A 14,776-nucleotide genomic window follows, 5' to 3' on the forward strand; every position below is an offset into this window, starting at 1 on the left:
TAAATTGTCGCAGCATAGAGAAGAAAGTCGATAACTTCACGTCTTTAGTAGCCACTGTTAAACCTCAGATCGTGATGGGCACCGAATCATGATCAAACAAGACTATACCTAATGTAGACATCTTTCCGCCTGGTTTTGCCGTCTATATCAAGTGCATTGTCAAGTACACAAATTTTATTTGAAAACAATACTGAGTCTGTCTGTAGCTTTGTGAAATTACCTAAAGGAAACAATGTAGTGTACGGGACATTCTACCGCCCACACGGCAACAGCGCCTCATTCGGACTGCTGTCTAAGATGCTATCTCTTGTGCTTAATAGCGTATTTCTAGGGGGTGATTTCAATTCGCCAGACTTCAACTGGAATGCCGGATGTGTGGCTGGTAATAGATTTCGTATTTACACAGAGTTCGTATAACTGCTCGGAATAAATGGATTGCAGTAGTACGTACTGGAACCTACGCGGGAAAATGCAATTTTAGACTTAGTACTTTGCAATGAGCCGAACATAATATCAAAAGTTATTGTTTGCCCAGGTATTAGTGACCACAGGACAGTTGTCATAGAACGTAACATACAGCGAGTACGAATGGCGGAAATTCCGCAATGAAGAGTGTACAGCTACGAGAGAGGAGAGTATGCCGCTATCAGGACCAAACTTGAAAATTTATTTCCTATTTTCCAGTATCTGTCAAACGCACGCTGTCCGCTAAGTTTATGGTCAGCATTTCGGGTCAAAATATCTCAACTAGTCGAAATTCATGTTCCATGCAGATACCTGCGGCAACGAAAAAACAAAAACCTTGGTTTAACGTAGAAATACAGAAACATATAAGGAAAGCAAGACAAACGTATAGAACGTTTTCTGCCGACACCAGTCTGGCAAATCAAAAACGCTTGCAAGAGACTAATAACCTATTGAAAGCAACAATTAAATCTGTGAAAGATACGTTCTTTGTTCAATGAGACAAGTACTTGGGAGAAAGCCCAACATCGTTTTTTTATATATGTAACACAAAACCGAAAAGAAGGCATATCTATACAATCTTTAAATATTGACGATGAAACCGTGACGCCAAACTATCAGAGGGCGGAATGCTTTAAGTAATACTTCCAGTCTGTGTTTCCAATCCGCTGGGGAGACTTCGCGTTTGAACGCCAATCAGGGCGATATTATGCCAGGCATTGAATGTGATGCTAGTGACGTCGGTTCTTTATTACGCATTTAGATGACACAAAAGCAATTGGACCTGATGGAATATCCGCAGTGGTCCTTAAAGAGTGTCATAGCATCATTGCTTTGTATTTAACGATCATTTATAAGCTTTCCCTTGAAACAGGCCTCATTCCCCAAGATTGGAAAACGGCAAGCGTGACACCAGTTTTTAAATCGGGCGATAGGAAACTCAGACAGTACTATAGGCCGATTTCACTAACGTCGATATGTTGCAAAATATTGGAACACATTTTATGTAGTAACATATCTACATTCCTTGACTCAAACGCTTTCTTTACAGCTTCCCAGCATGGATTCCGAAAATTTTATTCCTGCAACACAGAACTAATAGAATTTCAGCACTTCCTATGTAAAGTCATTGATAACAATAGTCAGACAGACGCGGTTCTTATTTATTTTCAAAAAGCGTTCGATATTGTGTCCCATAAGCTCTTAGATGTAAAGCTTGCTACATTAAATTTAAACGAAAACGCTGAAAATTGAATGCGAAACTACTTAAACGGAAGAACCCAGTCGGTAGTCCTAAATAAAGCGGCATCTTCACCAATAAATGTTTCTTCGGGTGTTTCTCCCCGCAGGGGCGTCTGCGCAAGCAGGCGTTTGGTGTGTTGCGACACCACGTACCCGAGCACACGAGGTTTGGACCCTCCCGCGTGTAGTCATGCGCGGCTTAGCCGTGTCTGGGGAAAGGGGGATCCTGGGGGTTGAGCTGATGCTGGGTGTTTGGACCTTTAAGGCCCCCCGGCGGAGGCAACACACCCCTTTGGCCTCTGCTTCGCATAGACGGCACCTCCGGACTGACCCACCCGGGGGAAATCGGTAGTTGCCTTTTCCTGTCTCTTTCTCCCTCCAATCTTCGTCTTTCTCTCACTTTCAATCTTTCCTGTCCTCTCTTTATTTTCGTGTTACTTCTGGTTTCGTAGGCAGCAAGGGTTAACCTTGTGCATTATATCCAGTCTTGGGTATATGTATTCGGTTATAGCGGGGTTGTACCGCTGGCGTGCGCAGAACTGAATATTTTCCGTCCTGTGTCGTCCCCGGGTAGGGCTCCATGGTGGGTGGCGGCCATCCCTGCCGAAAACACCATTCTACTAATGGCCACTTCTTTTCCCCGACTGCCTGATCGCCCTCAGAAACGAGGGAGCACCGAAGATATTTTCCAATTTCTTGGAAACAAACTGCCAAACTTCCCCAGATTCCATGTAGTTCATTCAAACAAACCTGAAAAGACCATGAGAATGCTTTCTCCTTTCCTAGTCTCTAAGAATCTCACTGAACCTCTTGGTGCAGGCTATAAAGCAACGAAAATGGCTAGCGGCGATCTCCTTCTGGAACTCCGCGATCCAAAACAGCTTGAAAACCTTCCTAAAGTTCAGTCATTTGGGGAAATCCCAGTAACAATAACGCCACACCGAACTATGAACACCAGTCGTGGTGTTGTTTCTGACGACGATTTGATGGAGTTAACAGAAGTAGAACTGCTTGAAGGCTGGAGTGAGCAAAACGTGATCAATGTCAAAAGAATCATGCTAAGGCGTGACGGGAAGGAAATCAAAACCAAGCATCTTGTACTGACTTTCTCCTCAAGCATTCTGCCTGAGACACTCGAGGCCGGCTATGTAAAGCTACGAGTCAGGCCGTATGTTCCGAATCCCCTCCGCTGCTTCAAATGCCAGCGTTTCGGCCACAGTTCCCAGAACTGCCGAGGCCGGCCGACATGTGCAAAATGTAGTTCCCGTGACCATGCCTCTGAAACATGCGAAAACGCTCCACACTGCGTGAACTGTGATGGCGAGCATGCCGCATACTCGCGGTCATGCCCGTCTTGGAAGAAAGAAAAAGAAATAGTCGCAATCAAAGTAAAGGAAAACATATCATACAAAGAGGCACGCAGGCGGGTTGCATACCTTCCTAAGACCACCTTTGCCGAAGTGGCGCGTCAGGGGGCAGCGTCACAACGGCCTCCGGCGGCTGTTCGACCCACAAGCAGTGAGTCGGCAGTTACGCCATCTGCCCCCGCGACGGTTGTAGCTAGCGCTGATCTGTCAACACAGCAGAAGGGACCATCGAGCCCGAAGGTGGGCGCAGCCGAGGCTGCCCCAACATCCGGGCCCCTTCCAGCGCTGGCAACAGCCGGCGCAGCCAAATCCCTCAGGGAGCCCCATCGACCTCCGGGCTGGTGGGCGCAAGTGTCTTGCCTTCCGAGGCAGGACTCACTCGGAAAACTGCGTGTCAGAGCACGTGTCCGGCGCCTCGCTAGAGGCAATGGACACTACACCTGTCCTGAAGGCGCACCAAACGCCTAAGGAGCGGCGGGGCTCCCTCGAACGCTTCAAAAAGGGCAAAACCCCGATTACAGGGACTCGAAAGAGCTCTGTAATCTAAGGCACAACTTCTATTTCCGTACACACAGCACCAAATTAACTTCATTATGGACACGCTAATTATGCAGTGGAACATCAAAGGTCTCCTCAGAAACCTTGATGATGTTCAAGAACTTCTTTACGAACTCACCCTAAAAGTGCTGTGTGTACAGGAAACCCATCTTAAATCTAAACACACTAACTTTCTTCGTCATTATGTTATTTTTCGTAAAGATCGTGATGATGCCATCGCATCATCTGGCGGCGTAGCCATCATACTCGATAAAGGTATAGCGTGTCAACATCTACAACTACGAACGCCCCTAGAGGCAGTGGCCGTTCGAGCCATACTTCTAAACAAACTTATTACCGTCTGCTCTCTGTATATACCCCCGCACTATCATCTCCATAAACATGAATTCCATGCATTAATAAATCAATTACCCCAACCCTATTTGGTTCTAGGAGATTTTAATGCACACAGCAACCTATGGGGTGACTCTCATTGCGATGTGCGAGGTCGACTGATTGAACAGTTTCTCTTTTCATCTGGTGCATGCCTTTTGAATAGTAAGGCACCTACATATTATAATACTGCACATAAGATCTATTCCTCTATAGACCTCAGTATTGCATCTCCCACCCTTTTACCTGATCTTAAATGGAACGTTATTAGAAATCCACACGGGAGCGACCATTTCCCGATAGTTCTGTCTACACCGAAGACGAATGAATGTCCCCCACAGTTTCCTCGGTGGAAAACTGATTCAGCCGACTGGGAACAGTTCCGAAAAATTACTCTCATATCGTGGGCTGACGTTTCTGCTCTAAGCCTGGAAGCCGCGGTTGAATACTTCACTTTTTTTCTGATTGATGCCGCGACCAAATGTATCCCAGAAACAAAGGGATCATCTAACAAGCGACGTGTTCCATGGTGGAACGAGGAATGTCGTAACGCGCGTAAAAAGCAGAACAAAGCATGGGGGCTGCTCCGCGATTCTCTGACTGTAGAAAACCTTGTTAATTTCAAGCATGTCAAATCTCAGGGAAGGAGAACGCGCCGACAAGCTAGAAGAGAGAGTTGGCAAAATTATATATCGGGAATTAACTCTTACACGGATGAGACAAAGGTCTGGAATAGAGTGCACAGAATAAAAGGTCGACAACCTTACTCGCTGCCCTTAGTAAATACACAGGGAGATAGTATGGAAGACCAGGCGAACTTTCTAGGCGCACACTTTGAACGCATATCCAGTTCGTCGCACTATTCGGACACATTTCAAAGACATAAAGCACGAATAGAACGGCAGACATTAGTACGAAAAACTGCAAAATGTGAGGTATATAATAGACCATTTGGCATAGCAGAGCTTCAAGCAGCACTAAATCGCTGCAACAAATCTGCCCCAGGCTCTGACCGCATAATATATGAAATGTTAAAGCACTTGCCATCTGAAACACAAAAAACGCTTCTTTTTCTTTACAATGGTATATGGTCTTCCGGCCAGATTCCCTCTGTTTGGAAAGAGGCCATTATAATTCCCATTTTGAAACAGGGTAAGGACCCTTCTTTGGCAAATAGTTATAGACCGATAGCGTTGACAAGCTGCCCATGCAAACTCTTTGAAAAGATGGTGAATAAACGCTTGCTCCACTATCTTGAAACCAACAAAATATTAGACCCATACCAATGCGGTTTCAGGGAAGGCAGGACAGACCAGCTTGTCCGCATGGAAATGTACATCCGTGAAGCCTTTATCCACAAACAGCTTGTCGTATCTGTATTCCTTGATATGGAAAAGGCGTATGACACTACGTGGCGCTTTGGGATCTTTCGGGATCTTTCTGGAATGGGTATACGTGGCAACCTGCTGACCATTATTGAAAGCTACCTGTCTGACAAAACGTTTCGTGTTAGAGTTGGCAATGTACAGTCACGATCATTCGTACAGGAGACAGGTGTACCGCAGGGTGGAGTGCTGAGCTGTACACTCTTTATTGTGAAAATGAACTCCTTACATACCATCATACCTCGCACACTCTTTTACTCGGTTTATGTGGACGATGTGCAGATAGCTTTTAGATCGTGCAATCTTAGCATCTGCGAGAGACAGCTACAGCTCGGCCTAAACAAACTCTCAAAATGGTCAGAAGAAAATGGTTTTAAATTTAACCCTCAAAAAAGCACATGTGTTCTCTTCTCAAACAAGAGAGGCATATCACCAGGACCGACTATTGACCTTAATGGAGAACGACTGTCGGTCAGCCTTGAACACAAATTTTTAGGTATTATCTTGGACACAAAACTTAATTTCATTCCACATTTGAAATATCTCAAAGCGAAGTGCCTGAAGACAATGAACCTGCTGAAGCTACTTTCTCGAACAAACTGGGGCAGTGACAGGAGGTGTTTGATTAGCCTATATAGGAGCCTTGTACGATCACGCCTCGACTATGCAGCCGTGGTGTACCAATCCGCATCGGATAGTGCTCTCAGAATCCTCGACTCAGTCCACAATCTAGGCATAAGGCTGGCAACAGGCGCATTTAGGACAAGTCCTGTGGAAAGTCTGTATGTGGAGGCGAACGAATGGTCGTTACATCTGCGCAGAACGTATTTAAGCTTCTCCTACTTTTTAAAATGTAAATCGAATAACGAACATCCGTGTTACTCAACCGTACTTGACTTGTCTTCTGCAAGACTTCACCACAACCGCCCATCTGTTCGAGCTCCTCTGTCTGTGCGCTTAGAACTGGCTCACGAAACTGGTATTAAACATCGAGAAACAGTCCTAACGACTCCCACTAACCTTGCACCACCTTGGGAATGGCAGTCTATCCAATGTGATATGTCTTTCGTCGCAATAGCAAAACATGCACCTGAGGTGCATATACATTCACACTTCCTCGAACTCCAGGCGAAGTACCCCTGCGCAGAGTTTTATACAGACGCTTCAAAGTCTACTCATGGTGTAGCTTATGCAGCGCTCGGACCTTCATTTTCAACGTCCGGTGCATTAAATCCAAACACCAGCATTTTCACAGCGGAGGCATACGCGATCCTCTATGCTGTGAAACATATAAACAGGTACAACAAACACTGTCATATTCACAGACTCGTTAAGCGTTGTTAGTTGCATATCAAGTCTACGAAAACACAAAAACCCCATCCTTAATGAACTGTATAACCTTCTATGTTCAGCATACATGTTTAACCAAATGATTGTTCTTTGTTGGGTGCCTGGCCATAGAGGCCTTGAGGGCAACGTAGCTGCTGACGAAAGGGCTACATCCGTACCTTTTTGTGATGCAAACATTAATATACCTGTACCCTACACAGACCTTAAGCCGTTTTTACAGCATAAACTACGGAAATATTGGCAACGGCAATGGGACACTCAGGTATCCAACAAACTGCACCTAATCAAACCGAAAATAGGAAACTGGATCTCTGAGAAAACAATGAGACAACAGGAAGTACTGCTCTGTAGGTTAAGAATTGGACACACCTATAGCACTCACTCGTATATTCTAACTGGAACTAACCCTCCGACATGCACTAGGTGTGGAAGTAGACTTACAGTCCTTCATGTTCTCATTCAGTGCCCATTATTAGAAATGGAGAGAAAAAAGTTCTTCCCTTCCTTATACAGTTATAATATACCTCTGCACCCAGTCTTCTTTTTAGGCAATGACCCTCTATTTAATTTTAAATCAGTACTCAAGTTCTTAGAAGAAACTAATACCATAGCAATCATTTGGCCAGGCTATTTGTAGCACAGCCTCTGCTTAGAGGCTGTAGCTGCAATGAAATCACTTACACAGCACATGCCTCGCAGCCCTTGCACTAAAGGGCTCTGCAGAGGCACTGGTGCTGCTATAAATTAACATGTTTTAGTATCTTATTGTTCTCAACGTTCTTTTACAACCATAGGACTCACTTTTCATTGACAATATTTTAATAGATACATATTTTACACCATTTAAAGCGAATATTTTAGGCCAATATACAGCCGCTCGATTACCGCCATAATCATCGATACTCATTGCCATTCATCACCAAATGTCATGGCGCTCTTTGGCCATTTCTGGCCCTTGCGCCAAGAAACGATATCCATCATCGGGTGTTTCTCAGGGAAGCGTACTGGGCCCCTTGTTATTCTCATTCTACATAAATGACATTGTCGAACCAATTACATCACTCATAAAACTATTTGCTGATGACTGTGTGATTTACAGAGAAATTACTACTGAAAATGACGTAGATACATTGCAAAAAGATTTAGATAAGGTAGCGATTTGGTGTAAAAAAAAACTGGAACATGAATTTAAATATAAAGAAGTGTAATAGCGTAAGTTTTCCAGATAATTATCCAAATGTCGGCACCGATATATCATCACTGGCACGCTCCTCGACATACTATCGGAATACAAGTATCTAGGAGTCTTTTTCACCGAACCATTCGCTTGGCATAAACAGATTCACAATGTCATATCCAAAGCTAGTAGGATGTTACATTTTATTCGGAGAAATTTTAAACAGGCAACGCGCGAAGTTACCGAAACTTTATACTTCTTACATGTCAGAAGAATACTTGATTATGCTTCTGTAATATGGAATCCCTATTAAAATTACCTCATTAATAGACTGGAAGAACTTCAGAACCAAGCAGTATGTTTTTTCTGTAATATTTAGAGCCAGTACTGTAGCGTTTCCGAAATGAAGGCCACTTTAGGATGGTATCTACTAAATATGCGTAGGCAGAAGTTAAGGCTCAAATCATTGCACCGAATATATAGCAGTCAGATAGGTATCAATAGCTATAACTATCTTCTGGAATCAGATTACATTTCGACTCGCTTTCATAAAAAGAAAAAGATCGCAGCCTATCACTGCAGAACAAGCACTTTTTACTACTCTCTTTTTCCCAAATCAATTAGACAATGGAACAATTTTTCAAAGGATATAGTAAATGTGTAAAATAACGAACTATTCTATTCTATGCTGTGATGGCGCTCCTGTAAAACAAATGTATTGTTATATATCTTGAAACCTGTTTGTTTCACATTACTTGTATGTCTTTCTCTAAATGCTATTGTATTGCTTCTGTTTGTGAGTATATCTGTCCAAAAGCTTTTCTGAATTACTGGTTATATTTTGTTCCCCCCTACGTAATGCCTTTATGGCGATGTAGGTACTCTGTAAGTAAAATAAATAAGAATTTTATTTCATTTTCACTCTCTCTTTTGAATAATATGAAAGACCACTAAAGCATAGATCACGTGCGGCTTTGATATATTTCTATGTTCGTTGATACTTTTGCATACATTTGTCATACCTTGCATACTTTTCCCTGGCTGCTTCAATGCGGTAGGAGCCATACAATATTTAGAAAAAGCACTTGGTAGAAAAAAGGATGTTAACTTGTTTGCCCGAGTGTTGGCCTGCACTGCGCTCATCGAGGTCATCGGCAAATTAGTAGAATTGTACCTCTCCCGAAACGTGGCCGCTCTACCGGGGAATGCCATGCCTCTGGAAAAAGTACTTTTGCCCATGGTATTGCACTACTTTGGACACTAAACCGGGTATGCAGACCTCAACGTACCGTTATGCTACGTCTTAAGCCAAGTGCAATAACCTGATAGGATGCAGGAAAATCATATTCGCACACAAACATTTCAAGTCATTAATGACAACGGATCTCTTAAGAGCCTATACAACTACTTTCTTTGTCAGGTGGAAGGTGCACATGCACAAAGCAGTAACTGTGTGTATATGGTCAAAGATTTTGTGTATCTAGTTTGTCAATATAAATGTATATTTTTTTTTTAGTTGAACACATATGTAGGTGCGAGCATAACATCAGGTGATTAACTGGCTTCACTTTTCATCCTAGATTATCGCACCAACAGGTGGCATTTCAACTGTTCCCACATTCATTTTTCATCGCCAGCGCAGGTGTTGTGGTACGTTTCACAAAAGGTATCACTTTTTTCAAAAGGAAACGACCCACAAATGGATGAAACACTTCACAAGTACCACCAATACGTTTGCCTCTAGGTTACACCAGCATGTCTTAATTCAAATCTTCTGTAATAGCTTTTGTAGTACATCGGTAAAGACACCACTTAGCTTTGCCTACACGTCGAGTCAGGGAGCATCTGAAGTTTCAACACAGTTAAACGCTGACAACTTTCTGAAGCAGAAACATATATATTTCAGTGCTTTATGGAACATATCATGATCATTATCAGCAGCGGCATAATTATGTCCACTACAGCATGAAGACCTATTCATACTTGCTTACCCCTGTCTTGCGAGAACTGACGTCATATTTGGCCCACAAATTTCCTATTTATTTGCACTGCCTATTTTTGTACTGTGGATGACAGCACTTTTGTTTCCTTGAATCCATCCGTATCTTTATTATATTACCGGATATTTGCCTTACACATTACACGTCCAGCGAAACGCTCTTTCCTGTGCTTAATTCACTTCAACTAGAAGAGTTGCACGCTATCATCATCATCATTAGCCTGGTTACGCCCACTGCAGGGCAAAGGCCTCTCCCATACGTCTCCAACTAGCCCGGCAATGTACTAATTGTGGCCATGTTGTCACTGCAAACTTTTTAATATCATCCGCCCACCTAACTTTCTGCCACTCCCTGCTACGCTTCCCTTCCCTTGGAATGCAGTCGGTAACCCTTAAAGACCATCGGTTATATTACCTCCTCATTACATGTCCTGCCCAAGCCCATTTCTTTTTCTTGATTTCAACTAAGGTGTCATTAACTTGCGTTTGTTCTCTAACCCAATCTGCTGTTTTCTTATCTCTTAACATTACACCCATCATTCTACTTTCCATAGCTCGTTGCGTTATCCTCAATTTGAGCACGCTATAGTGACTGTGAAAAATACACTAGCGAAAACGATGCGTATCCCACGCACTGTGGGAATGAATGTGCTCGAAGCTTTCTGTGCTGCTTGCTTTCACTGACGATAATTAGCGGCGATGTGGTCGCCGAATGTGCAATTTGTTCAAATTTTTGTTCCACACGGAGAGTGGCGATTAGAGATAAAACATTACCTTGCGTGCACGACTGCTGTTTGTCTGCGTAGTGCACAGAGAGGGACGCGGTTGCTTGAGGCGGTTTTGTGAGCCATACTTCGTAACCTCTAAGAGGGTTGAGCATATTCATTGCGTCACAATCGTGGCAGAAGTATTAAAATTTATTTGAATTATGAGGCTGTGCGTGCCCAAACCCCAATCGCATTATCATCACGCTGTAGCGACCAACTTCGTATTAATTTGGACGTTGGGGTGTTCTTTAACTGTGGACTAAATCTAAGTTTATGAGGACGAGAATGTTGTGTTTCGCCCCCGTCGAGATGCGGTGGCCGCGGTCGGGATCGAACCCCCAACCTCGAGCAATGCCATAGCCGCAAAGCTACCGGGGCAGGCACAGAAGCGTTGATTTAACGTGTGACTGCTTCCGTAGTATCGCCTGGACCCCACGGGAATCTAATGCGGGTGTGCTTCTGCACGCCCCTGCGTAACTTGTCCGTTTGACAAATTTACCGGCTGTTTAGTTTTCAAAAAATAGCAGAAACGTACCGTAGAGTACCTTGAACCTAAATTTAGCTCGTTTGCCCGCAAACGCAACCGGATCAATAGCAGCACTGTTTCCTTGCCTTCTCACGTCATATCGAACCCCACCCCTTCCGCCTTGTAGAAGAACTGCGAGCAAAGAATGGCAAAGCTGTTATTCACTCGTTCCCGCTACTGCGTTGCTTCTACCCATTCTCTGCCTCCTCCACCCCTTCTCTCTACCATTTTATCTAGTTTCCCTGTGGACTTGCACGTTAGTAGAAAGGTAAGCGCTGCAATTTCTGCAGTACTTTTTCGGGGTGTCACGGATCATTGCATTGGTTAAGAAGTGAATGTGATGACGCTTGGGGAGCTCCAAAGGGCATTCTGCGCATTCGACGGGGTGCAAAAAAGGCACAAACGCGTTTGTGGTGCCGCCTTTCTTTTCTGTCGCATTCCTGTCATGTACGCACACGCTCCGGACCAGCCCCTGGCGCGGTGTGCCAGATAGCACCAGCAGCAGCCGCAGCACTGGGAAAACCAAATAGTGCTTTGAAAGAGTGCTTCGCTTTAAAAAAAGTTTGTATTGCGAGTCTAACTCTGTATTGGGCAAACCTGTGGCCAGAAAAATACTGGCTACACTCAAAGCACAACGATAGCGACGAGCACCGTCGGCGATAGTCTGAATCTGATATGCGGGTCAAGCGCGTCAGCCTGGATACTTGATTCGTCGAATGTTCCAGCGTAATAGCTGGCGTCCGCGTGTCTTCCAGAATGTACCAAGCAATTCGTTTCGCGCAGTCAATCTGATTACGCAAAGTTCGCGAGAACACACATAAATATAGAATCAGGAATAGCTTTCGAGTAAGTTCCAAATGGATGCAGGCGCGCTGGGCACATAGCGATAAGTTGGCGGGTGAAACACAGTCCCCGGAAAAATGATAAATTAGCACAGTGTGAAAATTAGCCAACTGTCTTGACTTTTTAATCCACACTACTGCGCTCCTGTCTTCGAACGCTACGCTTATCTTTTTTTCGATACTCGTTGGGCAATCTTCTACTTTCAAACTTCTTTAACCCATGTTTCTGCCCCGTATGTAAGTACCGGTAAAATACTAAAATTGTGCACTTGTTTCTTATTTTTTCAATGAGAGTGGTTGAATGCAGATCCTTGCTTGGTTGTGAGTGTCGTACGTATGCTACAAAGATACGGTTTCGTCATCATTGAGCATTTATTGCTTTTTTACCAACGTTCGAGAACACAATCATGCCTTACTAAAATTGGAAATTTCTCATAGGTATTGAACTTCTTAGCCAGCCTTTTGACGGATATTCTTGCGAAGGTACTCATGGAGGACTCTGTTTTACTTGTAATCATGCGCATGAAAATCACCGTCAAAAAAAGAAAACACAATTTTGATTCAGGAAGAATTATTTTTAGAAAGTGTCAATTTTCTTTCTTTCAAATATATACAATATCAGTCTTATAAGTTTGAGAGACAAATGACGTCCCATCCAACGCACATCCTGGAACCTCTGGGATGGACGCTTTCTTGATGCGGGAATTTAAATTCTATCAAACAGTTCATTTTCTGAAGCACATATCGAAACACAGTAATTGCAACGTGAAAGCACCGCATTACAAAAGCCACGTTTACGCAGTATTGCACTAGCTCGAGAATCGACCCACGTTTACTGTAACACGGATACCTACAACGTCGGTGAAGTCCACCTATAACCTTATCGCACAGAAATCAATCATCTACACATCGCATACTAATAAAGTACTGCCATTTGTTGGGCATGTTGGTAAACTATCTTTGAAAGCATATTTAGCGCCGGCGAACCAGGACAGACCGGAGACGACAACACAATGCGCTAACTTCAGCAATTTTATTTTCAGGAAACAACCACCTATTTCACCCATGCGCAGTGGCGCCACATCATCCAAATTTTAACCATATAAAAAAGCGGCCTCCTCATCTAACAAGTCGACCGAAGGAGCATTAACACACGTATCACTATTTCGACAGATAGCCTGAGCCTCAATAATCTCTCGCACATCTTTATCTTTCTGCTTTGCAAGGCCACGGCAAGACCCATACACCAGTGCACAGCCGCTTTCTGACAATGAGTTGACGACAGACTATCGCATTGCTTGTTTATGACGGTTCAACTATGTTCTCGTAACCGGTCATTAACACACTTTCCTGTATGTCCAATGTATCTTTTCCCACAGGACAGCGGAAGCTCGTAAACAACACCTTCTACGCAACCCACTGGTGCTTTGCGATGATTCGTAGAGCATCCGACAGCTGGCTTACGGTATGGGTCCGTTATGCGACATATTTTCACGAGCTTTTCTGGCGCTGGAAAGACTAGTTTTGTGCTCACGCTCTAAGCCATTTGATTAAGACTGTGTGTCGTTCTATGCAGATAGGGCACTACCGCTACCTTTCCTCTGCATTCCGACCATTCATTTGCCACATCACGAGTTGCGCTGTCTGACACGCATCTTTTTAGCCACCCATGTACTGCTGAAACCTACACTGACTCCGGAAACCCTGCTGCTGACAACCTTCCCGACTGATCCATAAGACTAATATAAATCTTACGGTGGCAAGATTTTTTTTATGTATTTCCAGAGTGCAAGTCGGCAATGCTTCTCTTGACGAGCTTAGAGTGGGCGAACCGATACGGAAACAGGGGTTTATTAGCCCTAGGTTTATACTCCCAACACGTCCGCCGTTCCATGAGCTCGAGCTGAATATCGAAGAAACACAGCACCTTATCAGTCGGTTCTTCAAGCGTGAGAGTAACTGGGCTAAGCCCTGTAGAAAAAGAAAAACAACTTCGTAAAGTTTGTCTGCTGTACAACGTGCGTCTGGTACGAAAAGGACTAGATAGTCATCAACGTACCTGACAACTTTAACTATGCTCCGACAAAGTACGGGACAGCTTTTTTGTTATGGTGGGCTAATAAAAATGTCACTTAGTATATGTGCCAAATAGGAACCGATGCAGACACCCTGGTTTTGAATGAAAATTTCTTCATTCCATGCGGCATATGTCGAGTGAAGGTAGCAACTGAGCATATCTAAAAGGCCCTGAACGGATAAACCAGCTGCATTTTCAAATGCAAGCACGTCAGACTCGTCGATGCACTCTTCTACGCATGCTGTTAGTTCCTTTAAGGCAAGGGGTAGTACAAGTCCTTTATGTCAAAGGAGCAAGCTGATAAGCTTTTGTCAGAACTATCTATCAAGAAATCTAAGATTTCTTCAGAGCTTCTAATGAAAAATGGGTTGTCAATATTAAGAATTCACAGTTCTTCTGAGTTTTGCCCAATAAGGGTAATAGTTTCAGAAAGTGAGTCATGGCAAAAAAATAAATTTGCTCTCTTCTTGCGGGAAGAAACTCAGAATTCTTAATGTTGACGATTCATTTTTGATTAATTGTTTCCGTATCGGTCCGCCCACTCGAAGCTCGTCAAGAGGAGCATTGAAAACTTGTGCTTTGAAAATGCATTAATGAAATCTTGCCACCATAAGATCTATACGAGTCTGATGGATCAATCGGGAAGGTT

The sequence above is a fragment of the Dermacentor andersoni genome, chromosome 7 (assembly GCF_023375885.2).
Source record: "Dermacentor andersoni chromosome 7, qqDerAnde1_hic_scaffold, whole genome shotgun sequence".
Classification (NCBI taxonomy): Eukaryota; Metazoa; Arthropoda; class Arachnida; order Ixodida; family Ixodidae; genus Dermacentor; species Dermacentor andersoni.